This window comes from Schistocerca gregaria, chromosome 6 (genome assembly GCF_023897955.1).
Source record: "Schistocerca gregaria isolate iqSchGreg1 chromosome 6, iqSchGreg1.2, whole genome shotgun sequence".
In the NCBI taxonomy this organism is placed as follows: Eukaryota; Metazoa; Arthropoda; class Insecta; order Orthoptera; family Acrididae; genus Schistocerca; species Schistocerca gregaria.
Window position 1 is genome coordinate 143,528,887 of NC_064925.1, and position 23,986 is coordinate 143,552,872.

Consider the following 23,986-nt stretch of genomic DNA (forward strand, 5'->3'; position numbering starts at 1 on the left):
AAAAAGAGAGTGTACTGTTTCCTTCATATATGTTATATACAGGTTTTAAAAAAAATGTGGATCAAAAGTAAAGAAATGTTCCTATAACGATATTTCTGTAAACCAATACCTGTTGGAATATGGGTCAATCTGTCTTCTCATTCCCATCTGTCTTACGTAGGAGCAGGTACAATAGACAGTGCCACGTGTAATTACCACACATCCTGACACATCCTTAGCTGTGAATCATGCACTCTGTCGAATACACCAGCCTTCATTCCCTCTGCTTCACATACAAGTACATTGGTAACATCTCCTGTATTGTCTGGACATTATCTATGAGTTGGACTTATCCCAATGTCTCTGAGGGGGGTAGGCCAGTGTAGAAATTTCTATCTGAGCCTAATTCTGTTATTACCTTAAAATGTTTCTTGAACAACCCATTTTTAAAATAAATTGATGTAAAGTAATCCATAAACGTTAAAATATGCACAAACTGCAAATTTACTCCATGGCACGTCCGAGCGCTCTAATGCAACTGATGGAATTGGATAACACCTAAAGAATGGATCTCATGTTGATTTCGTATACTATCACAGACAACATTACTATCAATACTATCAATTAAAATACTATCCTCAACAAGATTAATGTTCTTAATATGATTAGTTTATGATAAACAGCCTGAAAAACGCGCTTGCCTCGCGTCCTAACGCTTACATTTGTAAACGTACGCCAGTAAATCTATATAAACTAGTCAAAATTAGAGTGTTTCGACATAGGCGTAAAAAAAACATAAAATGCTTCTTTTGTCAAAACAGCTTTTTACGTGTCGTCGGAAGCTATGACTCATGAAACATGCGTGCAGTTACATTACACCTATTGTGATTTTTGAGTCGGTGTTTCTTTCTATTCTATTACGTCGACATTTTGGGCCAATTTTTTTTTGTGCACGTTTTCATAAAATCTTTTTTCGAAAATAAAGATAATTTTAATACAGAGTGCCTCCATTTTGTTGCAAACCATTGTTTTTAAATACTTCTACGTCAATGCTTGACAATGCTCAAAGCAAGTTTTGAAATTTTGTTCTAGGTCGAAAATTGTGGCGATCAGAGCTGCCACCAACCGGCCTCGCACTCCGCGAATGCCTTTCGTAGATGTCATGCACTGTCATCGTGGTGCATGTTCTTTACTTATAAAAAAAATCGTTCTCCCTGGCACAGGAATCCAAGTTGGCGGTCATTAGGCGATGAATATAGTGGACTGTGGCATAATGAGGTGGAAACGTCACATAGCGAGGACTGAATCGGTCCGGAGAGCGTGCGTGGATAGCTCAAGAATGTGTGTGAATTCCTAAGGGACCGAACTGCTTAGGTCATCGGTCCCTAGACTTGCACAGTACTTAAACTAACTTATGCTAGGAACAACATACACCCATGCCCGAGGGAGGACTCGAACCTCCTGCGGGCCGGGCAGTCCGTGACGTGACGCCTCAAAGCGTGCGGCCACTCCGCGCGTGATAGACCAAGGTTTTAAGGCGACTGCACCCCCAGTAAGTAGGAAATCTGGGTTCGAATGCCGGTCCGGCACAAAGTTTTATATCTCACTAAAAGGTAATACGTTCATAGCAAACACAGATGATATCAAACAACTAGTAGTGAATAAATTTCGAATCATACATTGCTATCCTGATACCTCATATCAATGACTGTCCGAGGATGTGCATTTACTGTAGTGCTTACTGTGTCTTACCTTATGGAAATGTCTCACATGTAAATACTACAAATTCCTCCTCACAAGTAAAACAGCCCATATCTGAATAAGTAATATTACAGGAATTTCTTCTAGGTCTCATTACCTCCGGTAGACGCATGTGACACGTTTCCTATGAACACCACGAGTAGCTAATGACACACGTTGATGACTACATTCAGTGCAGTATGCAAACCCCGTGGCGCACTCTCATACTTGAATACGTCAAATATGTAACCCACGTGCACTCTCCACGTACTGTGATGCCTTAAGCTCGTAACAGATGGCAGCTCAACCTTTTCCCAAAACTGCCATAGAAATATCTTACATGGTGTCTTAAGATCTCTATCGACATACTCGGCTGTCTGAAAAGGCTGAACAAGCTTATTTCTCTTGGTTATTTTACCACACAGTCTATGGGAATCACAGAGCTAAGTGATTCATGTAATTTTATAAGACAATGCAGCAATACACTATGAAGGATGATAGTGAATCCTGACTGTCTGAATATTATAACACGAATTTATAGTTAAAATAAATTTAATTGTCCTCTGAGAGTAGATAGACGATAACACATGTCAGTTCCAAACAGCGTACAAATATTAACAACAGCAAAAGACATACAAACATATCTTTTCAGCAGATTACCTTTCGAAGCTTTTTGGACACGTTCTATTGACACGTTATTTTATACGTTGAGGCTTCCCTGAACTGAAATTAGACCAAGTTCTGTGTAAACTGTGCACATGAACACTTGTCACTAAACTCGCTGCTTATGACCAAGGTGATTCGCACTGTCTATGATAGTCTGCAATTTTTCGATATTTTAATATTTATCTGCTTGTGCCAGCAGCATATAAAAGTTGACATGTTTTATTTTTGAGTGTTGGTTTTCCACGATGTCTCGTTTCTTTTTCAGGAATCCATTTGGAATGCGAGTGATCTTGGAGGAATATCTGAGTACAAATTAACTCCTAGTTACGGCAGTGAGGTAACAGAACACGACTGTAACGACACTGTCGCAAATATGGAGAAGTTAGTGACAGAAGAAGAGAGTACGTCACGGTTATTGACACGCCAGAATTTATGCACCATTTATGGAGCAGTTAGGTAGTCAACCATATCTGCCGAAATGAATTTCTGAAGATCATCGAAAAATTAACCTTTGTAACCAACTATTTTCTTAAAATGAAGATAATTTTCACTCTTCTTTTCATTACAGAACACAGGGTAATATTTGCTCGTCTCTGTAATGAAGAGGATATGCTAGTGCGAAGAATTACACTGTCTATGTTCACTAATGTAGCTGAAGAAGCTGCTGTGAAATTTTATACTTCTCATCTTGTACCCATTTTGGAGAAGTTACTGGAAGATAAGGTGCATAAAGTGGTATATAACTGATACGCACATTGAATCATTTTCTACAACTTCCGTTCATGATTACAGACTGGGTTTCTCTTGGAGGCGACATGGGTATTAATCGCCTCGTTTAAATGTAAGAAACTGTATATATGCAGATATGTTCATTTACTCCTCTACAAATATGCGAAGGATCCATACTGGCAAGATTGGTTCTTCATTGCAAACAGCATTAATGATGTACGGATGTCAAACACTTGTTTCTCGTAGTGTTGGATACTACTTAAAGGGTATATAATTCTTTTGCAGTATTACTGAGAGATACTAGTTACTACACTGTCAAATTGTAAATTTTCAGGGAAAGCCTTTATGGAAATATAGTGCAACGAATTAAGCTGTGTTGACACTTTATTTCGATATTCGGATGCGAAAGATACAGTGTACCGGCATTCTTACTGCCATATTCCGTTTTCATGCCAATATGGTCGCTGAGAAATTGGATAAGCGACGTACTGACTCTGCCCAATTCTGAGACGTGTTATGATTTTTATTCAAATAGTTGGGCTAAATCTCGATGTAGAATTCACGGAATGTTTCTCATATTGCACTAATTATGCTCATTTAGTTGCCAGTTAAGCTTTGACTTCGCTGAAATCGAGGGTCGTAGCAATATTTGCATTACTTGAAACATGCAGGGTGTTCGCTCACAGCTCTCTGCACATACTGCTTATTGCTTATGGGATATTAAGTACATTTACATTCGCTCTCTCTCTCTCTCTCTCTCTCTGACACGTCTTCACGCTCATAAATAAACATTTGAACATTCCTTATAACAAGTCGCCTTTGGTGCTCTCACAGGTTTATGTTGATTGATGCATTTCTACACACAACAAAAAAAGTTTTGCATCACCTCGGTTCCGACAATCCCGGAACCTCTACAGAAAATTGGAGTAGAGGGCAACATAAACATCATTTCCGACCTTTTCATTGCTCATGAAAACCACACATTGCATGTTGTACCACCATACAGCGAGCTTGCCGTTGTGGCCAAACTGTTCTAGGCGCTCCAGTCTTGTACCGCGCAACCGCTGCGGTCGCAGTTTCGAATCCTATCTCGGGCATAGATGTGTGTGATGTCTTCATGTTGGTTACGCTTACGTAGTTCTGAGTTCTAGGGGACTGATGACCTCAGATTTTAAGCCCCATAGAGCTCAGAGCCATTTGAACCAATTGAAACATTTGAACCACCATACAGCGAGACCTTCGGAGGTCGTAGTCCAGATTGCTGTACACACCGGTAATTTTAATGCCCAGCAGCACGTCCTCTTGCATTGATGCATGACTGTATTCGTCGTGGCATACTATCCACAATTTCATCATGGCACTGTTGATGCAGTTTGACCCACTCATCAACGGCGATTTCGTGTAGATCCCTCAGAGTGGTTGATGGGTCACGTCAGCCATAAACAGCCATTTTCAATCTATCCCAGGCATCTTCGATAGGGTTCATGCATGGAAAACGTGCTGGCCACTCTAGTCCAGAGACGTCGTTACCCTGAAAGAAGTCATTCGCAAGATGTGCACGATGGAGACGCGAATTCATGAAGACGAATGCCTCACCAATATGCTGCCGATATTGTTGCACTATCGGTCGGAGATGGATTTCACGTATCGTACAGCCGTTACGGTACCTTACACGACCACCAGCGGCCTATGTCGGCCCTACATAATGCCACCGCAAAACAGCAGTGAACCTCCACCGTCCTGCACTCGCTGGACAGTGTGTCTAAGGCTTTAGCGTGACTGGGTTGCCTCCAGACACGTCTCCGAAGATTGTCTGGTTGAAGGCATATGCGACACTCATCGATGACGAGAACATGACGCCAGTCCTGACCGGTACATTCGGCATGTTATTGGGCCCATCTGTACCGCGCTGTATGGTGTCGCGGTTGCAAATATGCACATCGCCATGGACGTCGGGAGAGAAGTTGCGCATCATGCATCCTATTGTGCGCAGTTTGAGACACAAGTCCTGTGTCCCCATGAAAAACATTATTCAACATGGTGGTGTTGCTGTCAGTGTTCCTGCGAGCCATAATCCGTAGGTAGCAGTCATCCACTGCAGTGGTAGCCCTTGGGCGGCCTGAACGAGGCATGTCATCGGCAGTTCCTGTCTCTACGTTTCTCCTCTATGCCTTTGGTTCACTCCTAGACTCCTGGATACTTCCCTTGTTAAGAGCCCTTCCCAGCACAAAGTAACAATGCGGACGCGATCGAACCGCGGCATTGACCGTGTAGGCATGGTTGAACAACAGACAACCAGATCTGTATACCTCCTTCCTGGTGGAATGACTGGAACTGGTCGGCTGTCGGACTCCCTCCGTCTAATAGGCGCTGCTCATGCATGGTTGTTTACATATTTAGGCAGTTTTAGTGACATCTCTCAACAGTCGAAGTGTATATCTCGGTGATACAATACCTACAATCAACGTCTATCTTCAGGAGTCTTGGGAACAGGGGTGATGCAAAACTTTTTTTATGTGTGTATGAATCACCACATTAGAAAATTTGAATCTGGTAGTTACTACGTCATCTAAGACGCTCTGGCATCAGGTTTTCGCAATACCTTCTCAAACCGTATCTGACATGCTGTTGTTTCCCTCTTTTTTCTGGTATTTACGGAAATATAATACGCCCGCAAGACAGGCCAAGTAACATACATTGAATGCTTCACTAGACTTGGCACAAACACATGATACAATTTCTCAACATAGTCACCAAGTTTCTGTTAACTACTGACGGAGCATTACACCAATAAATCAGTTCCTGATGATAAAATTGCGCTGTTTGGTCACGGAGAATTTCGAGAATTGAAGTTTCATGGTCCTCAAAGTTGCAACGTATGGTCATCCAGATTGAGCAAAAGATGTGCTGTAACATCGCACTCTCCTGCGGGGCTTAGGTAAAACTGTTGGCAGCATTTCATTGCGTCCGTTTGCGACATAGCACTTGGTCGATAAACCATCGGAATATCACGGTGAATCTGTGTGCGATATAGACATGTTTGCCACAGCTATCGTACTGTCTCGTGTATTTCAACTTTGCAGCACAGCTTCAGTTGCAACGACGCACTGCGATTCCTGCACCAGCCATTCGTACAGCAGCAGAACTGAGTCTTTAGCACTCCCGAATTATTTACTCTCTTCTCACATTGTGCCGCTGTTGTTGTTCAGTGAGCGAATACATTCTGATGCTTAGCTTGTATTATTCGTGCACATGGCACCGACAGAAATAATTTACATTTCAAATAATGAAAATATAACTGTAACGCGTTAACTTTATCTTCGCCTGAGTTTTGGTCATGGGCACATGGTTTGGCGCCATGACACGGTTTCGACAGATAGTTGTAACTTTATATAAAAATTTCCGTAACCGAAAACAGTCGCGGGGAATACCCTTGATAGTTACTTCACCACACTTTAGTAACTACGGCCAGCTTATAGATAATTACTGCTACTGCTGTTGTGCAAATACTGTTGCATTGGTTGCTCCCACACGAGTTCAGGGAACAGAGACAGTGCTGCTACTCAGGTTGGTTAAATAAGATGTGTCAACGTCAGAAACCGGAATGTCACCATTAATGTCCAGTTTTACAGTACATGCGGAGCAATATAGTTAGTAAATTATTAAACTATTAACTGTTGAATTTTGCCACTTTGGACAACTTATTGCAAACACCAATTGAGACACAAGCCAGGAGAACGTTAATTGTCTTACGCAACAGTGAATCTTTTGAGAACCAAATAGTCATGGATATCACTATTACAAATCTGTACCGCTAATTTCAAGTAGTACCAATTTTTGACAGTAGATAACATTTAAAATTTCCGTTCGCTAGTTGGATAGCCGTGGTGTTGAACTAGTTTCTGCTTTTACCATGAAGCTGATACAATAGAACATTTTCACAGTTATATTCAAACAATTTAATTTATTAGTACGTAAATGTTACCTTGATCAAAGTAAGTTATTATTACAGTTTTGTTTTCATTCTTCTGCATGCTCAGAAATCACAGAGTTCACGGAGCAAGGAGCCACGAAGCACAGAGTTCACGAGGCTTGAAATCCTGTTGCATCACATTTATGCTGAGATGGGATATAAAATGTAGACTGGCAACGGCAAGGAAAGCGTTTCAGAAGAAGAGAAATTTGTTAACATCGAGTATAGGAAGTCGTTTCTGAAAGTATTTGTATGGAGTGTAGCCATGTATGGAAGTGAAACATGGACAATAAATAGTTTGGACAAGAAGAGAATAGAAGCTTTAGAAATGTGGTGCTACAGAGGAATGCTGAAGATTAGATGGGTAGATCACATGACTAATGAGGGGGTATTGAATAGAATTGGGGAGTAGAAGGGATCGGTTGGTAGGACAAGTTCTGAGGCTTCAAGGGATCACAAATTTAGCATTGGAGGGCAGCGTGGAGAGTAAAAATCGTAGAGGGAGACCAAGAGATGAATAGACTAAGCAGATTCAGAAGGATGTATGTTGCAGTACGTACTGGGAGATGAATAAGCTTGCACAGGATAGAGTAGCATGGAGAGCTGCATCAAACCAGTCTCAGGACTGAAGACAACAACAACAACAACATGCTGATCTTCATCAGGTACACATAAACAAGAATGAAATCGGCGGCAGATCGCCAGTTTCAAGGGCGAGTTATTTGGCGACGTAAAATGAGGTGAAGGCGTCCTTAACTTCTTATTGGCACATGCTGTGGGGATATACAGGACATAAAACCCCGTCTGAGGCCTGCGGTCATTTTTATGTTAATGATTGGCAACCAATGCTGTTCAAATGGCTCTGAGCACTATGGGACTCAACTGCTGTAGTCATCAGTCCCCTAGAACTTAGAACTACTTAAACCTAACTAACATAAGGACATCACACACATTCATGCCCGAGGCAGGATTCGAACCTGCGAACGTACCAGTCGCACGGTTCCGAACTGCGCGCCTAGAACCGCGAGACCACCGCGGCCGGCAACCAATACTGTAAAACCGCAATAAATTCATAAGATCTTCAATTGAGTCTCTTATTAGAACATGTTACGCGTTTCAGGATTACATCCAACTTCAGACATGTGTTACAAAAAAGTTCAAAGCACTCAACACGTCTCAATGTTACAGAAAATGAGATCGTGTCATATGAGTTAAACACCACAAACTTCAACTCCTTCCTAACCAACCAGGCGTACAGCCTTGACAACTCAAAGTAAGTATCCAATAACAAGCGGCTATTACTGCGACACAAGCAGTCTTGAAGCAGCGAAGGGCGCAGCATGGTCATGTGCGTTCACATGTATTTTAATAATAATGTAATCAGAATTTTTAACTTCTAACAGGGTGTAATTACGATTAGCAACCGGAATGTTACTTCCTTACAAATTAATACTAAAGGATTAAAAAAATTAAAAACGCCAAAATTTTTACATACTATATCTCCCCCCCATGAACCATGGACCTTGCCGTTGGTGGGGAGGCTTGCGTGCCTCAGCGATACAGATGGCCGTACCGTAGGTGCAACCACAACGGAGGGGTATCTGTTGAGAGGCCAGACAAACGTGTGGTTCCTGAAGAGGGGCAGCAGCCTTTTCAGTAGCTGCAGTGGCAACAGTCTAGATGATTGACTGATCTGGCCTTGTAACATTAACCAAAACGGCCTTGCTGTGCTGGTACTGCGAACGGCTGAAAGCAAGGGGAAACTACAGCCGTAATTTTTCCCGAGGACATGCAGCTTTACTGTATGATTGAATGATGATGGCGTCCTCTTGGGTAAAATATTCCGGCGGTGAAATAGTCCCCTATTCGGATCTCCGGGCGGGGACTACTCAAGAGGATGTCGTTATCAGGAGAAAGAAAACTGGCGTTCTACGGATCGGAGCGTGGAATGTCAGATCCCTTAATCGGGCAGGTATGTTAGAAAATTTAAAAAGGGAAATGGATAGGTTGAAGTTAGATATAGTGGGAATTAGTGAAGTTCGGTGGCAGGAGGAACAAGACTTCTGGTCAGGTGACTACAAGGTTATAAACACAAAATCAAATAGGGGTAATGTAGGAGTAGGTTTAATAATGAATAGGAAAATAGGAATGCGGGTGAGCTACTACAAACAGCATAGTGAACGCATTATTGTGGCCAAGATAGATACGAAGCCCACGCCTACTACAGTAGTACAAGTTTATACGCCAACTAGCTCTGCAGATGACGAAGTAACTGAAGAAATGTATAATCAAATAAAAGAAATTATTCAGATAGTGAAGGGAGACGAAAATTTAATAGTCATGGGTGACTGGAATTCGAGTGTAGGAAAAGGGAGAGAAGGAAACATAGTAGGTGAATACGGATTCGGGCTAAGAAATGAAAGAGGAAGCCGCCTAGTAGAATTTTCCACAGAGCACAACTTAATCATAGCTAACATTTGGTTTAAGAATCGTGAAAGAAGGTTGTATACATGGAAGAACCCTGGAGATACTAAAAGGTATCAGATAGATTATATAATGGTAAGACAGAGATTTAGGAACCAGGTTTTAAATTGTAAGACATTTCCAGGGGCAGATGTGGACTCTGACCACAATCTTTTGGTTATGACCTGTAGATTAAAACTGAAGAAACTGCAAAAAGGTGGGAATTTAAGGAGATAGGACCTGGATAAACTGAAAGAACCAGAGGTTGTACAGAGTATCAGGGAGACCATAAGGGAACAATTGACAGGAATAGGGGAAAGAAATACAGTAGAAGAAGAATGGGTAGCTCTGAGGGATGAAGTAGTGATGGCAGCAGATGATAAAGTAGGTAAAAAGACGAGGGCTGCTAGAAATCCTTGGGTATCAGAAGAAATATTGAATATAATTGATGAAAGGAGAAAATATAAAAATGCAGTAAATGAAGCAGGAAAAGGAATACAAACGCCTCAAAAATGAGATCGACAAGAAGTGCAAAATGGCTAATCAGGCATGGCTAGAGGACAAATGCAAGGATGTAGAAGCTTATCTCACAAGGGGTAAGATAGATACTGCCTACAGGAAAATTTGAGAGACCTTCGGAGAGAAGAGAACCACGTGTATGAATTTCAAGAGCTCAGATGACAACCCAGTTCTAAGCAAAGAAGTAAAGGCAGAAAGATGGAAGGAGTATATAGAAAGTTTATACAAGGGCGATGTAGTTGAGGACAATATTATGGAAATGGAAGAGGATGTAGATGGAGACGAAATGGAAGATACGATACTGCGTGAAGAGTTTGACAGAGCACTGAAAGACCTGAGTCGAAACAAGGCCCCCGGAGCAGACTACATTCCATTAGAACTACTGACGGCTTTGGGTGAGCCAGTCATGACAAAACTCTACCAGCTGGTGAGCAAGATGTATGAGACAGGCGAAATACCCTCCGACTTCAAGAAGAATATAATAATTCCAATCCCAAAGAAAGCAGGTGCTGACAGATGTGAAAATTACCGAACTATCAGTTTAATAAGTCACAGCTGCAAAATTCTAACGCGAATTCTTGACAGACGAATGGAAAAACTGGTAGATGCGGACCTCGGAGAGGAACAGTTTGGATTCCGTAGAAATGTTGGAACATGTGAGGCAATACTGACCTTACGACTTATCTTAGAAGAAAGATTAAGAAAAGGCAAACCTACGTTTCTAGCATTTGTAGACTTAGAGAAAGCTTTTGACAATGTTGACTGGAATACTCTCTTTCAAATTCTATAGGTGGTAGGGGTAAAATATAGGGAGCGAAAGGCTATTTATAATTTGTACAGAAACCAGATGGCAGTCATAAGAGTCGAGGGGCATGAAAGGGAAGCAGTGGTTGGGAAAGGAGTGAGACAGGATTGTAGCCTCTCCCCGATGTTATTCAATCTGTATATTGAGCAAGCAGTAAAGGAAACAATAGAAAAATTCGGAGTAGGTATTAAAATGCATGGAGAAGAAGTTGAGGTTCGCCGATGACATTGTAATTCTGTCAGAGACAGCAAAGGACCTGGAAGAGCAGTTGAACGGAATGGACAGCGTCTTGAAAGGAGGATATAAGATGAACATCAACAAAAGCAAAACGAGAATAATGGAATGTAGTCAAATTAAATCGGGTGATGCTGAGAGAATTAGATTAGGAAATGAGACACTTAAAGTAGTAAAGGAGTTTTGCTATTTAGGAAGTAAAATACCTGATGATGGTCGAAGTAGAGAGGATATAAAATGTAGACTGGCAATGGCAAGGAAAGCGTTTCTGAAGAAGAGAAATTTGTTAACATCGAATATAGACTTATGTATCAGGAAGTCGTTTCTGAAAGTATTTGTATGGAGTGTAGCCATGTATGGAAGTGAAACATGGACGATAAATAGTTTGGACAAGAAGAGAATAGAAGCTTTCGAAATTTGGTGCTACAGAAGAATGCTGAAGATTAGATGGGTAGATCACATAACTAATGAGGAAGCATTGAATAGGATTGGGGAGAAGAGAAGTTTGTGGCACAACTTGACCAGAAGAAGGGATCGGTTTGTAGGATATGTTCTGAGGCATCAAGGTATCACCAATTTAATACTGGAGGGCAACGTGGAAGGTAAAATTCGTAGAGGGAGACCAAGAGATGAATACACTAAGCAGATTCAGAAGGATGTAGGTTACAGTAGGTACTGGGAGATGAAGAAGCTTGCACAGGATAGAGTAGTATGGAGAGTTGCATCAAACCAGTCTCAGGACTGAAGACAACAACAACAACAACAACTATATCTATAGCCTGTAGTGGCACTAAGCACAACTCAAGCCATATGTCAATATAAAATAAACAATAGGGTGGGGGGGGGGGGGGGAGTTCCTTCATGAATAAACCTTTCAACCGCCCAAATCTCTAAAAGAAAAGCACCAAATTAAATATAACAAACATTATCCGTCATAAACTGAACCCCTGTGATCAGGTCGAGTACACAAACGTCTTAGACGCCATCTGTCAAAGCAAATAGCAACCACGTTGGCGGCAGCCATTCGCCTATCGAATTACAGCTAAGTAATATTAATGGGCCATGACTGCCCAAATAGAAGCCTTCAAACAACAACTTACACCCATCTACCATATGGAAAAAAGTTTAATGGTGAGAGGAATAACATTTTCATAAATTTAATTACGTGCTTCTACGTGTCCCCCTTTCCGACTTTTTGCATTATGGTGCGTCAGCCTCTTGGAAACTGGGCGAGAATTTTGAATTTTGGAGGGAATTTCGCTCTAAGAGCCTACTCCCGCAGCTGAGGGGAATAAGTATGGTGTTGCCCCCACTACAGGCTGCTTATGATGTCACTCAATTCGAATATAATTTCTATAAATTTGTTTAATTTTGTTTACATTTGTTTTAATTTGTTGAAATTTGTTTAAATTTATTATCTACCAACAGCAGTAGCGGCTTAGTTTTTTATTGCCTCCTAAAGATGCTGATATATCAGTGCTTGTTGAGCTGTCGGAGTTCAATTAGCGTGATGTAGGTGCCAGACAGGCGGAGTTATGATAGCTGTATGACATGACCTCAAGCACCCGAGGAGTGCATCCACAGCTCACTGTATGAAGAATGTAAGCGAGCATTAATGCTTGAACATATGAAGAGGAAGAATACGGTCCTGAAAACAAATGTTTTGCATTAAAGATGCATTACACAGTGCATGGAAACATCCGTTCTGTTGGAATTGTCTGTCATTTCTAAAACCTACAAATAAGCTCTCACCACACAAGAGAGAACTGCCTCTGATCCACCAGACCAAAGAACTGACCTAGTTCGCGAGTTCACCGCTAGATGGCGCCCAATAAGTCACATAATTGTGCAGTTCAGTCCATGGGAACACAGCATCATGATGAAATCACATGTTTCTCACAGCTGCACGCCTGGCCCAGCCTCACCACCACCCCCTCCCCCTCCCCCTCCCCCCCCCCCCTGCGGTCTGGGAAAAGGAATCAGTCTGTTCGCGGCTGCTGGAGAGAGGAAGGAGTGTACTTTACTTATTTTTTGAACAATTTGTTTGGATAAGGATTTCACCTACTTTATTTATTACGCTGATACAAAACACACCCTGCCAGCAGTCTAGAGGGGATAATTAGACAGACAAGGTATCAGCCTGTTCTGGACTGCTGGAGAAAGGAGCGGGTGTTCTTTATTTATTTTTGAACAATTTATATAGGGGCGTATTTCACCTAGTTTATTTATTATGCCGATACAAAACACTCACCTGCCAGCAGTCTGGAGTGGAAAAGGAATCAGTCTGTTCTGCGCTGCTGGAAAGAGGAACGAGTTTACTTTATTTATTTTTGGAACATATTATTCAGTGTTAGCGACGGATTTGACCTAGTTTATTTATTATGCTGATACAAAACACCGTGACATGCTTGGGTCGCAATATACAGTTTACAGACCTGGAAGCTTCTCATAAATAGTTCAGTACACTGATGTACAGAGATGCAGATACCTGGTAAATTACCGAAATAATCCGGTACCACGCACAAAGACGGGCACACTACTTGCAGATAACAGAAATAATGCATCCAAACACGCGCACAACGTTTAAACACCCGAAAATAATTCACTGCACAAACTCTCAGTGCATGTAAAAAATGCAACTTATCAGCAACTCTAACCCTGATTCTACTGGATGGAAATCCTAAGTGCGTGTAAACTGCCCAGATGCGGGAGAGGATAGTTAGGTTAGGGTATTTTATTTATTTTGCTCGGGAAACTGACACAAATTTCCAACCTAATTACGTAATTAATCAGAAATATCTGTTCTCATTACACAATTATATGCATAGCGATGCCCAAGAACGGCTTAAAATGGCAAAAACTGTACTTATTGTGCTTGGAAAAAAAAATTTGCAGTACCACTCGAAACTAACCCAAATATCGCTCCAAAATATGAAACTAACAAAGAAACTTCTACATCTACATCCATACTCTGCAAACCATCAGACGGTGTATGGCAGAGGGTACTTTGATTATGTCTACCAAATTTCCCTTCTATTCCAGTCTCGTAAGGTTCGTAGAAAGAAACTTGGTCCTAATTACACAACAAACTATATGAAACTTCCTGGCGGATTAAAACTGTGTGCCGGACCGAGACTCGCACTCAAGACCTTTGCCTTTCGCGGGCAGGTGCTCTATCGACTGAGCTACCCAACCACGAGTCACGCCCTGTCCTCACAACTTTATTTCTGACAGTATCTCGTCTCCTCCCTTCCAAACTTTACAGATGGTCTCCCGCAGGAGAGGCAGCAGTCGAACATTTTCTGTATACAGAAAGGCCCGTACGGGACCTACAACATGCGGTCGTGCATCATCCTGCTGAAATGTAGGGTTTCGCAGGAATCGAATGAAGGGTAGAGGCACGGGTTGTAACACGTCTGAAATGTAACGTTCACTGTTGAAATTGCCGTCAATGCGAAAAAGAGATGACCGACACGTGTAACCAATGGCACCCCATACAATCACGCCGGGTGATACGCCAGTATGGCGATGAGGAATACACGCTGCCAATGTGCGTTCACCGTGATGTCACCAAACACGGATGCGGCCATCATGAAGCTGCAAACAGAGCCTGGATTCATCCGAGAAAATGACGTTTTGCCATTCGTGCACCCAGGTTCGTCGTTAAGTAGACCATCGCAGGTGCTCCTGTCTGTTATGCAGCGTCAAGGGTAACCGCAGCCATGGTCTCCGAGCTGATAATCCATGCTGCTGCAAACGTCGTCGAATTGTTCCTGCAGATGGTTGTTGTCTTGCAAACGTCCCTATCTGTTGACTCAGGGATCGAGACGTGGCTGCACGATCGGTTACAGCCATCCGGATAAGATGCCTGTCATCTCGAATGCTAGTGATACGACGTCGTTGGGATCCAGCACCGCGTTCTGTATTACCCTCCTGAACTCACCGATTCCATATTCTGCTAACAGTCATGGGATCTCGACCAACGCGAGCAGCAATGTTGTGTTACGATAAACCGCAATCCTACCACCAGGTAGGAACGTACAGCGACCCCGCTGGACCCCTGGCTGAACATGTTTATTTTTGTTGGCTCATTGTCGTCAGGCATGCAATGTGAGTTTGAAAGTGCTAATGATAGCCTGCATGGGGCTGTGAGCCCTGGTGTTCTTCGTTGCTTGTACAATAGTTCTGGGTGTCTTATCTGAATCCAGAAACGCTCTGGTCCAGCTTCAGGAATCTGTTTGTGTCGCTGGTAGATGGCGAGTCTGCTGTGTTACGCTTATGACTGAAGTGTCTCCAGTGGTATTGGTTGCTGTATTTAATAGGAGCTCAGTTTTGGGACAAGATGTAATAACCTTGCCATGGTATATGCTCACAGTTATTTAGATCAAAGTTCCGTCATTTGACTGTATAGATAGTTTATGTTACTGGCCATTTTCAAGTACCATGATATTGGGCATGATCTAACTTCCATAAATGACGTCATCGTTGAAGTTTGTTAAACTTGTTTAGTGTGACGCCTGCATTATATAGCAAAGTTTAAAATATCTCGAAGATGACTTTCATTTATATAAGTCTGATCACATGTGACATTGTGGTACTTGAAAACGGCATATTTCAAAATCGTGACTGTACGGTACCGTAAACCGTCTCTAGATGAAGTCCAATGCTTCTTGACAGATCGTAGGGGAACGATGCGGGACACCCGCACCGCCATACCAGGCAAGGTCCTAATCGATGTGGTTTGCTGTTGCCTCAGTCCGACCGTAGTGGGGATGAATGATGATGATGAAGGCGACACAACAACACCCAGTCATCTCAGGCAGGTGAAAATCCATTATCCTACCGGGAATCGAACCCGGGGCTCCGTACTCGGGAAGCGGGAACGCTATCGCGAGACGACGAGCTGAGGACTTAAAACATCTACATAATCATATGGCAGAAATTTCATTTAATCCTTATAGTACATTTTATAAACTGCTTTCAAAAATTAGCAGCCTTGTTTGTGTAAAATGGAATTTTTGGTCTTATTGACCCTTAATGTCAATCTTGTTGCAGCAGTATTTTTCCGTGCACGTATAATTAAGTATTCATAAATTCTTCCCTTCAATTTATTTTACTATCGTGTCTTCCAGAAATTACTGTAGTTGCACTTTGTAATTGCTGAGTAAGTTGTTGAACTGAATATTGATGTTTTCCTTTAATGCTAGTATGGAAGTTTTTGAAATAGCCTCCACCTTAGTTTATCAATTGCAGTCACTTATTTCATAACACTGTGCTAGCAGAGAGTGGTTACAGAGTGCAGAGATGCGTGAGATATAAAAAAAAAATTACTTGATCGTGGGGAAGGAATAGTTACTGTGCTGATTGATATATTTGGACTTGTAATTAATTTAGTGTAAATTCATTGCTACTGCTCTGTTTCAGCATGGCAGGCAGGGAGATGCCCGAGGTTGTGGTGAGAAGACCTCATTTACGTGATAAAGACCATGTTGCTGATAGGTGGGGTCATGGACCTGAGATTGCAGATGTCTCTGGGATGAGGTTGCACTTCCCACGATCCTGCCAGACACGAAGGAATCAGAGGTGAGTGATGCCATCTCCAGCAGTAAGGCTGCTTTAGCAAGTTGGTTCGCTAATGTTTTGGAGGGTATAGATTTTAAGTTAATCTCAGGTTAATGCTATTAGAGCCCCATTGTTCATTGAGATATCAGGGCCCCGGAATTCTGCATTGTCATACAGTCTGGTTGTGTGTGTAAATTACTGTCTGCATGGGTGAGTAAATCACTGGTAGAACACAGGGTATGTTGGCTCCAGTGGGAAGTGAACCTGAGCGCACTCTTGGGTCAACAGGTACGAGAGCAAATTCGTCGTATGTCCACTTCTATAGTTAATGTGGTTGACGAGTTACGCGATGGTGGCGTATTGCAGAAGATGCTACCGAGGAAGTGGGGTTATTATTATTGTTATTATTATTATTATTTAGGAATTGCAGAATGTAGCTTAATTTTTTGAGTAAAGTACTGAACATTGTTATGACTTGCTGAGTCCCTAAATGGATCGGAGGCTGTAGAAGCGTTTATTTGAGTACATATAGCAAAAACTATCTTTAATAAATTCTGGGAGCTAATTCATCGAAATAATCTACACGCACATGCTCGACTGAAGCTAATCGACAACGGGTATTTTGTGGTGCAAGGACATGGAGAACAATTAGAATGACATTAATAAATTTTTCTTGTGCATCCAATAAGGTCGGGTCGTTAAAATCCCACGAGCTTTCGTCTTAGCTCTCCTCGGCCATATTCGTTGAAAATGACTAATGTGTCACTGTGGACTCGCCATTAAATAGCTGCGCCATTGGCTGTGACGTCACCTGTGCTCTCATGCAGTCCAAATACGCAAACATATTTTAGCTAGCTGACGCAGCTGGAATCCCAAGAAAACTTCATTAATTCACACTGCTGCGAGACCATGCATTCGTACTGTTAGAATGGTATATTAACACAGCGGTTGAAGTTCGTGTTTGGGTTGTAGCGAAGGGCAAATAGCTGAAAATAGGCTATAATGATGGTGACCTAGTGACCACTTTGAATTGCTGTTTTGTGACTAGCCACAATGCTTACGCCACTTAGAAGATTTAATAATTTGTGGACAACCTGTAAAATTATGCTGACCAGAATGGGAAATTAATGATCCTCGTGGGCAGAAAGGCACAGATAGTAACCCAAGCCGGCCGTCACATCCGTCAATTATAAAGTCTTTAACTGTAAAGTGGGTAAACACACAGCAAGGATCTGTGAAACACTGGGAGGACCAGCGATAGCTGACGGTATATCAAGGGCAGATCACGAAGGGCATTTTGCAGGATTACTGATATTCCTAGTCATCGAGTCCAATTTGCATGTTTGATTTCAAATAGGGAGCCCGTTACTGCCTTTCTCGATTACAGAAATTGTGGCACACTGTCAATGAAGATTGGACGTCCGCTTGTCATGAGCGGTATAAATTCCCGGAAATTCTGGCAAAGTTTAGTTCTGTAAGCTTGCCAGTTCAGCAGAGACAATGCCGAGTTCGTGAACTATTAAATTTAATTTTCGAATTGGTGATTTTTCGTACGTCTCTTGTAGCCTCTCTCCACCTGAAGCAAAATATTCCGCATTTTGCTCCCTCTCATGTACTTTAAACTACATCTGGAACATCAGCTATCTCTCTTAGATACCTACTACCAGGCATGCAGTTCGGTATTAGCAAAGCCAAGGCGTAGGGAGTGAATGTGCGAGTGGAAAGTACGCAGTGTTAGCTCTCCCATTTGGTATTAGGCATAGCTGTGACACTGAAAATATCGTGGCCGATGACTTGAGTCGCATGTTTAACCAAGATGCGGATGAACACCTAGGTGAAAGCTTCGTGAGAAGGAGCTCACCAGAATCACCAGGCAATCGAAACTGTGCGATTAGTAGTACCTTTCCACTTCTCTAAGATGTGGCGGGGCAGCAGAATGTGGGTCCTGAGCTAAGTTCAGTTAAGGAAAGAATAAGGAAGGAGGGAGCCTGTTGTTTTAAGGGAAACGTATTGCGTCTTGCAGGCCGTTGGATTCAAGGGTCATACTACCGGCTGTGTTAATTTCCTTAGTGTTCAAGTACTGTCATGAAACACCAGTGATCCTTCATCTGGGCGTTTTAAAAACATGGTTTAAGATTAGAAAGAATTTAATTTGAAAGGGGAAGGATTAACAGATTAAGTCCTCGGCACTCCGGTCTAGAATTTGCGGTATCAGCAAACCTGCATTGAATACACTGCAAAGAGTCTGTCGTCTGATACGTTTAATGAGCCTGTGCAGAATTTCCCAAGCATCAGCGAGCGTAACTGGACGTCTCTGTGAATGCTTATACGCGTGTACATGCTTCTGCTGGTTTATGCCGACTAGCAATATTACCTCGCAAGGGTGAATACGGTGTTTACAAGGGATGCTTGCGACTTATAGCCTTGTCAAGCTTTCATTTCCCATAATGCAAAGGCGTTTAAATCTGCTAACTTTCACAGTTTCTGTTTTTAAGTTGCGGTGGCCAACAGTACTATTGCACCACATTACATTACCCGAATTCTTCCTTTGCGGAACGTGGTAACAAGACTTGGGAGTTCAGTCATACTGGTCATATTAAATAGGATAACCCTTATTGTGGTTAGGGTTTACTCTTAATACTGCGGTCCACAAGGCAGTACCCAGGAAGTCTTTTGTATACCCTTAAACGCAAATCCTCGCCAGCCAATATATGGTCTTTAAACAGCTTGCTCGCGGGTGAGAGGGACTTTGCACTGAGCAGTGCCGACTAGAAGCGCAGCCGAAATAATTTAAAAGTAGCTCATGAAAGGATAGAGCTGCTTTGTATTGCTGGCAGCCTACCATCCTAACTCAAAGCAGGGAAAGGGTACTGGGTGAACAATCCTGCCGAGGTAAGACGAGGTGGCGACGTGATGATGGTAAACTTCTTGCCTAGGGTTTTAGGGCGTGCTCAGATTCTACGCTTCATGACATCATTCAGTACACGTACGACACAGATTGAAACGTACTCGGAATGAAGTGCAGTTCAGTGAGTATTATCACTCTATGAACCTAACTCCAATGTTTAACGTAAACTTGTCGGAGGTAATATGAATTTCCTCTATACCTTTAGTGGCTAAGTAGTATTGGTGTTAGGTCCAAGTACTGAGAGCATGATTTTTTAAATTTTTGAAGTTGAATTTTTAAATATGTGGATAGCGATGCTATCTAGAGAAGATTATTAGTAAAGACATTTGGAAAACAGGACAGCTAAATGTTGGGAAGATCTTAAAAAAGGCATTATTGAGACGACAGGAAAAACTACCTCTGTTTAAAAGAAATGGTAGAGTGATGATGGTGGAGTGATGATAGTGATGAGTTAATTATAAACAGATAACGAGCTTAGAATGTCTGGAACGCAAGTATGAGAGATAAGATCAAGAAAAATTATACAGAAGCACGGAAACATCCACAAAATGTCTCGAAAAGATCTGGCTATAACATATAAGAGATTAACTAGACAGTTGAGTCACACTTTAAGGGAAACAACGAACTAAACTTTTATAAGACATCGAAAAATTATTTAAGAAAATACACACTACCAAGTTTACAGTTTATAGATCCAAAAACATCGAAAATTGCATACGTAATGACACTGAGAACTGCAGAATGCTTATGGACTACTTCAAAGAACTACACTACTACGATACAGCAAAGCAACAATTTCATTTAGATAATGTAATCCAAATATAATCAAACTCAAAGCCACCAACATTAGAGGAAATCAGAGAAATCTTACAAATAAGTTAAAAATAACAAAACACCCAGAGAAAGCAATAAAGTTGCTAAATTACGGAAATACTCTAGTGACGACATTACTTTATACTTAACAGAAATCGTTAATGAAATTTGGGCAACAAACAGCTTACTTGGTGAAAGGACACCAACAAGTACAGTCACTACATAGAAAAATAAGGAAAACTGATCCTAACAATTACAGAGGGATCGCTCTCTTGCCAGTGTGATGTAAGAACTTGCCTATGGCACTTTTAAAGAGAGCTGAAGTAATTCCTGATCCAGAAATATGAGAGTATCAACCAGGATTTAGGAAGTAAATGTCTTTGCAGAGCAAATACTATGCCTAGAAAAGATAATAGTAGTGAGCCAAATGAGAAACTCGACATACATGATAATTCTTGTAGATTTTAAAAAGCAATACGACTGAATTGATAGAAATGCAATAGTCAAAGGAATTCGGACTCAATAGTGAAACAACATAAAGTAATTAAAGTAATTTTAACAAACAAAAACATCAAAAGTAAAATTTATGTGGGCACTTCAAAAAATTTTTGTAATAAAATAATGGGTAAGACATGGATATGGTTAACTACCGTTCATTTTTATATGAGCGTTAGGGAAGGTTGTTTGAGAATGGAGCAATCCATCATTAAAAAGGGTGTTCCTACTATGAAGAATCCCCATTAATATCAGGGTAGATTGTCTTGCTTTTGCAGAGAACATGGCGCTGCAAAGTGGCAACGAACACATCACACAGCTACAAAAACAAGGAAGCAAAATGGAAAAAAATTCATTTGAAAAATCTCATTTCTTGAGAAATATCAATTAAACCTCTCCAAATCTTAAAATTTGTAGCAGCACAATATCTAAAACAAACTGTTTTAAATACTTAGGTGAATAGATAATAAACCCTACAAAGGACAAAATTTCCACAGAAAAATGAGTACATGAAATGGAAAGGGCATTCCACATGATCAAATAACAGATGCCGAAAAAAACAACGTCGCCTTGGAACAGAAACTAAGACAATACCAAACAATGCTAAGACCTAAAACACTGTATGCAGCAAAGACGTTTAAAGTGACAGCATTTGGAGACATTTAAAAATTGAAGAAAGTTAAAAGAAGAACTATAAGGGAACTATTGGGACACAGAAGTACTAGTAATATTCAATAAAAATTAAGATCAAACAGAGAACTCTATATCAAAATTGAAAAGCCATCTAACACAGTGTGAAAAACAAGCCTACAGTTTCCTGTACATGTATACAGAATGGACAGTAAACACATTACCCAAGCAGGTTTTCAACATACTAAACGACTCCAGATACAAACCCACATGGTTCACCGAAATTGAGAAACACATGAAGGAATCAGAAATGACATAACAGGTAATAGAACACTTTTACGAAAAGCAGGTTTCAGGAAAGACAAGGTCTGAAAAAGAAAGAAGTAGTGTCCAGGGAGTAAAGGAACAATACTCTCGAAGAGCAATGGAATTCTGGGAGCACCAATAATTAAACACAAGGAATCAAGACCGAGGTTTAATTACCGAATCGTGCAAAAGCATTATTCGAATAAATAAATAAATAAATAAATCAATAAATAGAAAAGAGGATTACAGTTTGTTATTTAATCAACACGGGTTACCTTCCACCACCAGCTTGGAATGAGCAGTGCCCATCTGCGGAATTAACCTCGTAGAAGGCCTGACTAGACATATTTGTTTTTGCTGCTATCGTCAACAGCGATGCCCACCATTGAGTGACCTAGCTTACTGATGGTCTCCTGCTTGGGGTTGTGAAGCCTGATGTACTTGGATGCGTGCACGGAAGTTCTGAGAAAATAGTTTGTGACCTAGTGCCATATTTGTCATTCAGAAACCGTTGCAGTGGCTGGCCAAAGGAAAGTTGGCAATCTTAGGTTGATGACTGCGGTGGCTACAGTCATTTTGGTTCCCAGTTTAGATAGGAATTATAACAAGTTTTATTAACAGTGTTCCCTAATGTTGATAGCTAAGATACAGGAAAATATTTTTTTGTCTTCCTGAGGCTTAATGCCATTCATGTCGCAGCAGTATTTTACGAAAAAACGATAATCGGGGAATTATAATAATTTTATTGAATTTGTAGTGTTACTGCATCTTCGATAAATTACTGTAGTTGGTTTTTGTAATTGCTTACGAAGGTGAAGGGACGAGTGATCTTCTCTTCCTTTAAGGGTGGTTCAGAATCGCTCTGAGCACTATGCGACTTAACTTCTTAGGTCATCAGTCGCCTAGAACTTAGAATTAATTAAACCTAACTACCCAAAGGACATCACACACATCCATGCCTGAGGCAGGATTCGAACCTGTGACCGTAGCGGTCGCTCGGTTCCAAACTGCAACGCCTAGAACCACACGGCCACTCCGGCCGGCTTTAAGGGTTAAAATAGTTATATGGTTTTAAGAAAAGAATTACATCCATTCGAATCTGAACGTTCGGGTCACTCACACCGTATCAAATTTACAATTATTGTTAGGCTACTGCTCGATTCCCTAAACTTTAGAGAGTCATTACGTGGGTATGTGTTTCGCGTGGTCAGACATGGGGATTTCTTAAGTATATTCGTAGTTGATTTTTGTACATTACGCTTTAATCTGCGGAAAACACTGCTTTGTACATTCATTTCCACTACCCTGTTGCTCACATAGTTCAGAAAAGCCTATAAACAAAATAAATGCATGTGTTAAGAGGACGAAAAACGTCATGGCGTCAAATTTTATTAGAAAACTCCAAGTTCGGAAAGTGCGACTGTATATCGTTGATGAATTTGTACGATCGCTGATAGGTATGGGATACTTACACCTAAAATTGTTAAAATTTTCGTTTATTCATTGTCCGCAAAGGAACAAAAAAATGTACGTCTATAAAGGCTGAAAGCACCGAGTGAACTCTGCTGCGAGAGTCAGCTATTGAAATAGCGGAAATTTATGTTATGTCATATACTGACGCTCGTAAGAAGGAAGCAATGGATCTCAGAAAATGGAGAGGCAAAGGACCTGCTAATATAGCAGAAAACTGATGATGATGACGTTCGTGAAATGCAACAATCAGCTTTCTGACAAATTTAGTTCAATTACTTTCTGGGACATATTCGCATGTGTTTCAGGAACCGAAATTGTACTTAATTATACGAATGGGGGAACGAAACCACACGTTGAAACGGGCGCTAAGAATGAGATTTACAACGAGTGTATTGCATACCAATGCGGAAAACATTGAATCGTTACGCGGCATTTAATATGATCGCATAAACTACGTTCGCGGCAATTTGTGTAAATAGGGGCAAAACTGGTTCGAAAGTGCGAAAGTGGCGGAAATTGCCTTTGATGATCTAACTTCTTGTGGCGATATACATTGCTGTCACTCACAGCAAAGCCTATGACTCGTCTGTACCATATGAATTAAGAAGACGGTCCCTCCATTCACAATCACACACGAAAAGGCACCAACAATAGGCACTGGCAGAATGTCACCCGTGACGCTGCCTAGCAA